Source organism: Lepidochelys kempii, chromosome 3 (assembly GCF_965140285.1).
Source record: "Lepidochelys kempii isolate rLepKem1 chromosome 3, rLepKem1.hap1, whole genome shotgun sequence".
Taxonomy (NCBI): Eukaryota; Metazoa; Chordata; order Testudines; family Cheloniidae; genus Lepidochelys; species Lepidochelys kempii.
The window spans coordinates 169,722,146-169,734,062 of record NC_136382.1 but is presented as its reverse complement, the minus strand read 5'-3'; positions in this window follow the sequence as shown (position 1 = coordinate 169,734,062).

Here is an 11,917-nt window from a genome sequence, read left to right as displayed (position 1 = left end):
AGAGCCAGAGGAGGGGATCCCCCCTCAGCGGCTGCCGAGGGGGATCAAAGGGGGTAAGTGAGAAGTGGGGGTGGGAGGGGGGCAGCCCCACTCACCGCTCAGGCCCGGTTGCACCGCCCGCTCCCAGGGAAGGGCCAGTCACAGCGGCCGAGGCCCTGCGCCCTACGCTGCCCGGGCAAGTATCGAGTGTCTCTCGCAGCCCCGCCACACAAAGAGCTTCCCAAAATGGCGCCCGAGTCGGCCGGTGAGGCTGAGGTAGGAGGCTCCGCCCACCCCGTGCCAGGGGCGGAGCTTCCCCCACCCCGGCCCGCAGCCGGGGGGAACGTCACTGCGTAGAACGTCCCCCTCCCTCCGCCCGTTTATTAGCGCACCGGGGCTGCCCGCGGGCTCTGAGAGCGGCTGGGGCCCCGTGAGGGTGGGGCCGCCGCCTGTCACAGCCGAGCGGGGTCGGGAGAGCCCCGGCGTGGGGGCCCCGCGGAAAGTGCGGGGAGTTTTCCCATCCGCCCCGAGGAAGGAAGGAAGGAGGGAGGGAGGGAGCCGATGGCCCTCAGGGCGCCCCCCAAGCGATGGGCAGTGACTGCCCCCGCCGGAGGTGGCGCTCACTGGGGCCCGTGAGGGCGGGCCGCCCCTGCCGCCACAGCCGCTGGGCTTCCTCCTCACAGAGGACCGGACCCCTCCGTGAAGGGCGGGGGCCGCTGAGTGGGGACCCCGGAGCCGCTTGCACTGCGCCCTGCTGTGGCACCCAGCGGGGGTCACTGCTCCTCTCGCAACACTCCTGGCCTGGGGACTCGGCTAGAGGCTGCAGGGCCAGCCCCAGCGTGGTCCATGGCAGGGCTGCCAGGAGAGGTCATGGGACCCTCGATGCTCGTGTCCCGTTGCTGCAGGAAATGTGAGACCCATCTGGGTGGGCATCCGATATTTTCAGTCCCTCGCTTCTCCATTTCCTACCAGGATGCAACTGCCCCGTTCCCGTGAGAATCCCGTGCCCCAAACCCTTATCTCTGGGAGGGTCCCACCCTTCTTATCCCTGCCTATTAAAAAGCCACTTCTCGCCCCATCACTCTGGATGACAAGTGAGCATCCAAGAGTGCTACTGAGGTGTGTCTAAGGCGAATTCTGCATCTCCTCCAAGCTGCCAGGACAACAGACTTGCTAGTTGTTGGTATATATGGCATAGCTGGCCGTGCCTTGACTCCTCTGTAATATATCTGGAAGGTAAGCATGCATACAGCACAAGGATACAGAGACCCTGCACTTCACACACCCGGTGCCACTTCTGGTCAAAGGATCCAAAGTAATTTGCAGACATTATCATAATCACAACTTTACTATGCAGTAGGTATCACTGTTACTGACAGATTAAGTCCACCTCAGGTGAGGCACAGAGAAATTAAGTAATTTAAGGAATGTCGGATGAGATCTCAGCGGTGGAACTGAAAACAATGCAGAAATCTGGACTTCCCATCCCCTGTTCTAAACACTTGACCTGGGTCCCATTCTAGTGAAAAATTACTGTTTTTAAGCAAGTTATTTCTTACTCCCTATTTGTTTAGACTTCAGTCTAGCCTATATTATTCCTTTATTAATATTCCAGGCTTATCCTACTACCCAAATGTCATTTGTTCTTTTATATTGCAGATGTGTGCATTAAAAGCAGTGTGATGGGTAATATTAGACTTGGGTATCCTTGATAATAGGTTTACCAGACACAGCACACTGAAAATCCCTCATGATTGCAACCTATAGTTTGGAAACTGCTTTGAATAGTACTGTGCTAACTTTAAGGTAACAATAGATTCATTTGTTCAAAAGATTTTATTTTCTCAAAATAAATTCAGATTAGTGATAGATAGTAAAGCAGAGGGACTACATTAAGAGAGTGAATTACGTGCATTAACTTAATATGTAGTAATTTCATATTGTGGTGTGTCACTGCTTGTACCGTAGGGCCATCCACATGTTGAATATGCATGAAGTACTGCACAGGAAATGAAATAAATTTGTAAACAGTCAAGATTGAGTTTTGTCATTTTATTTTGTTTAATTGTGATATCCACTTTCAAGTTAGAAATACAAGACCAAATTCTGTAAGTCACACACCACATAACTGCGGTTGATGTCAAAGGAATTGCACAAATGTAAGTCAAGGTAGTATTTGACTCACTGAGCCAAAAGCTATGTACAGACCAAAACAAGTATGAAGAAAGGATCCCCAAATGAGGTCTAAATCCTTTTCTTTACCTTGAGATGCATATGCAGTTTTCCCCATGGACTGTAGCATGGATAGGGTGTTCTAATTGCTACAGAAAGGTGCGTGTATTTGCCATCAAGTAGTAATGTGAAAATTTTGTTTATATTTATTCCTTTGAAAGGTATAAAAGCTTGGAGTCACCTGGGTCTTGGTGTGAGCAATTTTGAAGAGACAGCCAGCGCTGTCAACAGATGACAATGTGTTACAAACAAACGGACTGATTGTGCTTGGTTTGGGGGAAAAATCTTCCATTCCTCTTGTAGACTTAAACCCAACTCTTTACTATATATAGATCTAGGTTCTGTGAAATTTATTCCTTTTTGCTTTTAGCATCTTTTTTTGTTTCTTTCTAAAATTTTGACACAAAAATGGTTCAATTCATGACCGTAAGATCTATATATTTTACTAAGAAAGGTAAACTTGGTTTTGGTAATAATGTAGTGTATGAGCCATGTTTATATCACAAATGCATTACTGCAAACATGACACCACATTTTGTGTCTTTTCATCCATTTTGTCACTGGTAATTATTTTCACCATCAGAGTTGTGATTGACGGTTCTTTCAACCATCTTGATTACAGTGGCGATCTATTAGATTTTCATTTCTGAGCATTACATGTTATGCTACCAATATGCAAATCAGTATACATTCTTGTTCGATGGAAATTTAATTCATGTACTAGTTTCAGTATGCAGATTTTTGGATGGGGCAGATCTTTATATCCACTGTGGAAAGGTCTTTGCAAATGTTGCTCCATAACTTGTGGTAAGGGAAAAGTTGGGGCTTATTTAGCTGATGGCTGGTGGCATGTTGAGCATCTACTATTGTTAGTTTTATGTAGATGCTCTGGGTGAAATTCTGACTCCCTTTGTAGAGCTGGATCCTTATATATTTGTGTATCAACTTGTTTTTAATATTTGACTTATCAGTGAACTCAGACTTTGGATTGTCTCATATGGAGCTAACTACTGAATTTGATAAATCTGAGTTGGTGACTAAAGTTGTTGCAGTATACTTTAGATTACATTGAATAAAGAATTCTTGCACAAGGGTATAGGTCAGTATTTAAGATATTGAAATGACTTCAATGCACCCAACAGAACTGCTAAATCATTTTTTCTTTTTGTCATAATTTTATTTTTCTTAATTACAATAAAATAAAAATACTTTACGAGACACATAAAAGAAGGCATAAGATGGGAAGGAGCCATCTTTGACAAGGATGAACAACATAGGAGGAAAATAATAAAATGTACAATATTTCTTTGAATAGGTCTACAAAGTCTAATAGAGTTTCCAGGTTTGAGTAAAAGGGATTATGTGGCTTTTTTATATTTCTGCTGCTATTTTTTTATACTCTTATATAAAACTGATTTCATTAAATCACTTAGTAGGTGATCATTTTGGTATCTTTCCAATTTGTCATGGTTTTACTCTGTCAACGTCTGCTAATTTTTTATAAAGACATCTGCCAGTCTTTTTATATGTGAGTGGTTATGCCCATTATCAGTAAATTTGATATGCTTAGCAAGGAAATATCTTATGATTGCTGTAAGGTGAAAAAACCTCACCAAAAAGTCTTAAAATAAGCTACTCTGGGTGGAAAAAACAATATAATTCAAGTATTCAGTGAGATGCCTTATAATATAAAAGATGTTATTGTTTCTATAGTCAAGCCTGGGACTGTCACAGTTCACTACAGGGAGTGACTTGGTTGGAGACAAAATGGAACAGTACACTAGTACTTTTAGATGATTTGAAATAACTGGAAATTTAAGACTCAATTTCATTCCAGATGCTAAATCTACATTTAGTTTTCCATAGAGGGAGCTGCAAACTGATGGAAAAACTAAATTTGTTTTCTGATTTTCCCTCATCCCCTCAAATACAGAATTCAATCCTCAATATTTCACTTAGCTTAAGACTATATACATCTGAGTAAGTTAAGAGTTTCATTGGTAAAGACTGACTTAAAAAAATTGTACTAATCTTGAATCCTATTACCAATGGGAAAACCTATATAGGTCATTTTGGTTCATTTCCCCACAATGACAACAGGTAGACACTAAATAGAGGATGTATCAGATACTGAACAGATATTAATTACATGACATCTTTCTAGAGTAAGAGATATGTCTGTCTTTCGAGTGTTGCATATGGGACTAACAACATCTGAAATAAGCTGATGAGAATTGCAAAACACTTTTGTTCATATGAGGAGCAAATGGACAGATCAGTAACTGTAAATGGAGACTGCAAGATGCAATGAGTTTAATTTTTTCTGGAGATTTAGGGAACAGGCTGAAAAGTACTCTTGTTCCTTTCTCTTATTTGAAACGTAAAAAGGGGAATTATGTGTGATGGCTAACATTTTGTATGGGGCCTATGTTTCATGGAGAAATGTATTTGATTCCATCCTGCAATCCTTGCTCACACAAACATCTGGCTGCTTTGCAACGCATGGTTTATATTCTTCAGTCACTTCACATCTGGAATTTTTGGAGTAAAATGTAGCTTTAGGGTGGACATTTTGAACTAAATTAATTAGTGTTATGTAAGTTATATGTCAGTAAGTATGAGAGTCCAAGGACGGTCGAATGTTTCTAGTATTGGGCAATATTCTGCTCTCCTCCTTTGAGTACAACTGCTACTGTCTGGAATGAAAGTTGTGCTTCAGCAAGGACTGCAGAACTTGGCCCATAGCTGCTGAATGGCTGGCTTGAAAAAAGGGTATTGCTCAGCATAAACCATGCTCGCAGCAACTATGGGCCAAGTTCTGGAGTCCCTTAAGCTTGTGCTTAACTGGGTGTCAGCTCCCTGACAACACCAGCCTGTTAGTTACCCAAACACTCCCCTCTGGGCTATGCCAGCCCTTTATTCTGAATCCACTTTTTAAAAATATTCCACCATTTTATGCACAAATTCCCCTTATGCACAACTTTTCAACCTTTTTAAGTTTCCTGAATCTGAGGTGCTAAACTTCTGGTGTAATTTGAAACTTTTTTAACAGGGATCATTTAAAAATCTCACAATTCATCACTTCACTTGCATCTGTATCATTAAACATCTGCAATGCTTTCCCTGTCAGCTTAGAGGGCAGAACAGTCATTTTCTGGCCCTCCAGGATGTTCTGTACCCTACAGATTCTTTAAAAGGTGGTCAAATATTCCTCAGTGCAATCAGTTTCCTAGTAATGAGGGCACAATTTGTCCCAGCTGTGCAATCTCTGGAGAGGATTGCTTGCTGCCTGAGTTTTGTATATGTGCCTCCATCATCCTGCATTTGTGCTCTCTCTCTCCCTCAGGCTTCCTGCGGGTGGGGTAGCTCAGTGGTTTGAGATTTGGCCTGCTAAACCCAGGATTGTGAGTTCAATCCTTGAAGGGGCCATTTAGGAATTGGGGATTGGTCCTGCTTTGAGCAGGGGGTTGGACTAGGTGACCTTCTGAGATCCCTTCCAACCTTGATATTCTATGATTCCTGTAGATCCATAGTTTGCTGATGGGCAACTGCTTGTAGGTCTTTTTGGCATATTGTTTCTCTGCCTCACGCTTTTGCGTTTCTGCCTCCAGGGCTCTTTGGTCGGCTTCTTCTTGCACTGCCCATTTCTCTTTGGCTGCCCATGTCTGGAATTCTCATTCCTTTTCTGCCTTCATCGCCTCCATTCTGGCCAACTCTAACTTCATGGCTGTTTTGCTGAGGGCTACATCATGGGTGGCCGGTGAACCCCGCACTTCAAGGAGGCTAGCCCCAGGCCCACCCCTTCTGCCTGAGTCCTCACCTGCTGAAGCCCCAAGCCACTGGCCTGACCCCCCCATCTCTCTCCTCTGAGCTCTGCCAGCCCTTACTTTGTCTTACAGGTTAACAGTAGGTGTACCCCATTTCCTGAGACCCTTTAAAACATTCCCCTGTAGTGTCTTCTACTTATTTGCCCAAAGTTCATTGTCTGTATTCAGAGACAGTATAACTCCCTCATGGTTTGTTTTCCTGTATGCTTCTCCCTGTTAACATTCACATCCCTTCAATAATTCTGTATGCAAAGTGGCATCCATTGTGTTTGCTTAATTTACATCTGACAGAGAGACAGGTGAATAACCATCTTTTGTCTAACAGGATACCTGTTTCTCCACCTCTGCTGTGATACAGAATCTAAGAACATATTTTCAGTATCCATGCATAACTCTTTACATAGTATCTGTGCAGACATTTAACAGTGTGTTACCCTGGCTTTTATTCAAGACCTCACATGACATTTTCTGATGAACCAGAATGTACGTGCTAGAATCAGGATATTCTTGTGACCCCCTTGCCATTTGGCATTGAGGGGTTCATGGGTCACACCATGCTATTGGTGCTTCTCTAGTTTTCCTCTGACTTTTCTCACTGTTTTCTGTTTCTGAAAAACAGACACACACAACTCCAACTGATGAATGACCCAGTCCTGGCATTTGCAATCAGTCCCCAAGGATGCCCGTTAGCTTGCATGGCTCAGCCCTTACCCAGGGCTTGTAGTTGGCCAGTGCCTTCAGGGATGGTTTCTATTGTTTCAGCTATCTTACTCCATAAAGAAGCTTAATTGCTTCTTCCATTTAGCAAGAATGAAGGGATGGCTTGCACGTCCGTCAGGTTCAGTGAAGTCTATGATTGCCCATAAATCAAGAGAAGTTTGCTGGCAGCTACCAACATCCCACGACATAATACATGTTTCTCCATACTAATCACTGATGTGCCTCCATCCTGTTTGAAGGACCACCTCTAGTGACACTGCTTGATACCTTTGCTGAGAGTGCCATTAATGGCAACGATTAAACTTTCAAATATCAGCTGTGAGGTTTTTTCTATATTCTGTTTTTATACTGTAGATATTAATAAAGTACATTATCCTAAAACCACTTTGAGATATTAATGCTTATTCACTAGGCACTGGACTGAATGCACATAGATGAGTACTGAGACTATACCCTGTCCATATATGCCCTAACAGGTATCAGGCAGTAATGACTTTTGGCCTTTATAGTCTTGGAATGAACAGGAACCAGTGACTAAGAGGTGATAGGCTCTGACTCAATCCTTTAATCTTAAATAAGGCTACTTTTACTTTCAGTAGCAAGAGGGAGTAAATTGAGGTTAGCCTTCCTACAGTCAGTTGATAATTTCTTCTCTTTGCGGTGAGTAAGAGGCTGGTCTGCTGGCAAACTTTCCACAGGAGGGAAAGATATCAACGGATCACAGGATAGTTAATTACAGTTTTACAACCATGTTGTACTAAAAGTAAAAGTAGTTTTGGTTAGGTCTTGACTCCGCATCCCCCTGAAGGAAATAAGAATTTTCAGTGTGCATTAAATGCAAGGGCCTGTAGAAGAAAGAAATTGGGTTTCCATGGTCCATTGTAACCCAATTACTGCACCAATTGGGAGCTATCATAATTTTTAGTGTAAATTTGTGAATTCAACTTGTAATTACTGTCTGAGTTCCAGCGGTGAAATCCTGGAGGAGTAATATATTTAATATGATTCAAACAGGATTTTGTTTTTGTGTTGCTTTTTGATTTAAGGTGATCTGAACTTCTGTGCAGGGGATTCTCCTTTGTCCCCCCTGCTGCATCCCATCTTCTTTAGTATATGGATTTTCCCATGACATATGTAGCCTTCAGCACAAAAGACTGGAAATCTAGGGCCCAATCCTGCAAGCCTCTAATCTGAAAAGTCTTTAGATGAGAAGCCCTTATGTTAGCAGTCCACTTGCAGTGCTTACGAGAGTGTTTGCAGGATTAGGTTTTAGTCAGCTTACTTTAGAGTAGGTTTAGATTATTTCTTCCTTTAGGTCTAAATGAGGATGAGAATTAACACTGTATTAACCTCAAAGGATACCACAGTTCCAGATTGCCTTGGCATTTTTCACATAGGACCAGAGAAACCCTTAGCTCTAGTATTAGTATTTACTAATTAAGGGCCTCCTCCTGTCAAAGACAGTTTTACTATTTTCTTCAGTGAGAGCAGGATCAGCCCTTATTGGATGATGTTTGAGCAGGACCATTAGAACTAAGGTTCTGTAAGTGTATCCAGTACAACCCATTATTTTCAGAGTTCTGATCCATTCATCTTTTAAAAAATAAGTTATGACCAAATTGGCAGAAAAGGTCTCAGCTTCAGAACAATTAAAAAAAAAAACAATGGAAAGAAAATCCTTTCAGCCATTTTAAAATCATCGGAGTTTAAATTATCCATGGATCCAATCTATAATGTTTGGTTCTGCATCCAAAGTCCAGGAATGTTCAATTCTGGGATTTTGGTTGAGACTCATCTCTCATCTTAATAGGTGATTTGGGGACAAAGTCTGCTGTATCAGTCTCTTTAGGTCTTGTACACTCTTTACAATGTTGTTATTGTATATATTATGTAAAGTGTTGCAGGCAGGGTTCCGATTTGGATATAGGACTGTCAGGTAGAGCTGACAAGTTCTTACCTGAATGAACTGAATATAAGGGGCCCAGTCTTGAAACCCTTGCTCACACATGTAGTCCTCATTTGTGCAAGTCATCCATTTAACTTAATGGGGTGACTTGCACGAGTAAGAACTACTTGTTTGAGAAAGATCTGAGGTATCACATAGAAGACATCTGTAACAGAAATGGAAGTGCTCTGCTCTTATGGTACCATAAGTACTTATTGTAAAGCAATGATAGTAACTCAGCTGATGAGAACACTGGAATCTGTGTCAAATAGTACAAATTAGAAGTTTTATATTATAATATATGAGGTGGGAGGTGATACTATCCCAAGCTCCATTCATAACAGCATATACTGGATGCCACCCATACTGCATAGATCTTTGTAATATAATTGAACTGTTCTTGCTTGCATGCTTTGATCAGCAGTGAAATAATATGTTGATATTTAGATCGTTAATGTTAGGTTTCAGTGTTAACATCCACTGAGATAAATAGGTATTCTTCACATCTTATACAGCTATTGTTTCCTGCTGACTGAACACTCAGACATCACTGATCAGGGTTTCTCAAACTTCATTGCACCGTGACCTCCTTCTGACAACAAAAATTACTACAAGACCCCAAGAAGGGGTGCCGAAGCCTGAGCCCTGGGTGGGAGGGTGTGCTCGATATCGAGTGGTACCAGAACATCCCTGTGACAGGTGCGATCACAGAAACCCCCTTGGGACTACCACCTGATGTGCTGAGACTATCCCTGAGCTTGTTTTCCCTGGCAGCTTGGGACTTCAGAATCCTGCCTGGTTGTGCCAGACACACTTGCCTGCTACAACCACAGCCCGAGGTCTGAACCACGTCCCTCAAAAGCTGCAGGCTTAAGTGAAAACAGCTTAAGAAGCATTCCTGTCTCCAACACCCAGATGCCCACTTCCCAATGGTGTCCACACCCCCAAAAATCTGTTTTACCCTGTATAAAGCTTATACAGGATAAACTCATAAATTGTTCACCCTCTATAACATTGATGGAGAGAGATGCACAGCTGTTTGCCCCCCCACCCTGATATTAATACATACTCTGGGTTAATAAGTAAAAAGTGATTTTATTACATACAAAAAAGTAGGATTTAAGTGGTTGCAAGTAATAACAGACAGAACAAAGTGAATTACCATGCAAAATAAAACACATAAGTCTAAACCTAATACAGTAAGAAACTGAATACAGATGAAATCTCATCCTCAGAGAGTTCCAGTGGGCTTTGTATACAGACTAGCCTCCTTCTAGGCTGGATCCAGCAATCACTCACACCCCTGTGGTTACCCCCGTCCTTTGTTCCAGTTTCTTTCAGGTATCCATTGGGGATGGAGAAACTCTCTCTTGAGCTAGCTGAAGACAAAATGGAGGAGTCTCCCAGGGGCTTAAATAGACTTTACCTTGTGGGTGGAGACCCCCTCCTCTCTCCTATGTAGAATCTAGCTGCAAGCTGGAGTTTTGGAATCACATGGGCAAGTCACATGTCCATGCATGACTCAGAACTTTACAGGTAGCGGCCATTGTTCACATGCTACCTTGAATGTCCCCAGGTAGACTTCTTATGTGGATTGGAGTTTTCCAAGGTTCCATTGTCCGTTAAGTGTTTCTTGACTGGGCACTTAACTTGCAAATTCCTTTCTTAAGAAGCTGACCAAATACCTTACTAAAGCTATTAAAATCAAACAAGTACACAGCCAATATTCATAACTTTGAAAACAAAAATGATAAATGCATACAAATAGGATGAATATATTCAGTATATCATAACCTTTACAAAGATATGTTACATGGTATATGTAGCATAAAACATATTCCAGTTATGTCATATATACATTCATAATCATATTTCTGTAAAGCATTATGGGGCACAATGTCACACTCCCAATATCAAGGATGATACAAAAACATTCCCCAAGGATAACAGGAACACACTGACCCTCCTAAAAGATAAGGTCAGGATAACAGTACGTAACAGAGATGTTTTGATCGAACCAACATGTAGAAGGTGATAGGTAATAACCAGCCACGTCCGGGGGCAGTAACTAACAAGATATCAGAGGCAGATCAACTTGTTTGTATCAGGATATAAAGATGTATCTCAGAGGGAGTATCTTTGTCCAGCCGAGGGGAGAATGGAAAGTCCCGCCATTCACTGACCTGCATCCATTGTCACGGGCACCCATGTCTTAGTATCCTCATAGAGTCTGCCAGGTGCTATTACCGTGCATTGTTGACAATAAACCTGGCCTGGTGCCTTCGCACCTTAGTGAATCTTGTGGTCATTGGGCAGTTCGCTCGAGGTCTGCTGTGCCAGATGTCTGCACAGAGCTGGGGCAGCACATAGGGAGAACACACACATGCAGCCAAACATAACCACAAACACTACACCAACTAGTGTTTTTAGAAATATGCCTACTGTTGTATTTTTCATTTAAATTTGTATAAAATATACAGCAACACTGTCTGGCACTTCAATAATTTCCTTTTCCCGCTCTCAAAATGTTTTATAATAGTGGTTTTATTGTCCCCATTTTACAGCTAGGGTAACAGTCACAGATGGGAGAAGTGACTTGTCCAACCTCAGATAGCAAGAACTGAACCTGGATCTCGTGGCTGCCTGCAATGAGCTCCTGCTGGGGCATTTACTGAAGTCAGTAAAAAGAAAAGGAGTACTTGTGGCACCTTAGAGACTAACAAATTTATTTGAGCATAAGCTCATGAAAGCATCCGATGAAGTGAGCTGTAGCTCACGAAAGCTTATGCTCAAATAAATAAATTTGTTAGTCTCTAAGGTGCCACAAGTACTCCTTTTCTTTTTACTCTGAAGTCAGTAAGGCTCCGAGCAGATTTAGGGGTCCGCCTCTGTGAAACTCCTTGCATGATCAAGGCCTCAGTCTGATGCACAATAAACGTACAGGCCTACAACAACTTATTTACACAGCTGAACCCAAACTGGAGGAAGACAGCGGAGCAGCTTCTATTCATTTATAAAGCACCTGCACTATGTGCCGGCTGCAGGAGAATTACTGAGTCCGATGAAGAGAGCGTAGAACTGATTGAACGTCCTGCCGCCCGCACCGTGGCTTATCCTTAGACACCAGGGCTATAGGGCCGGGATGTAAATACCACAGACAGACAGCTACGCACTCATGCAAAGGGAGAGGCCTGAGCTAATCCCCACCCACTCT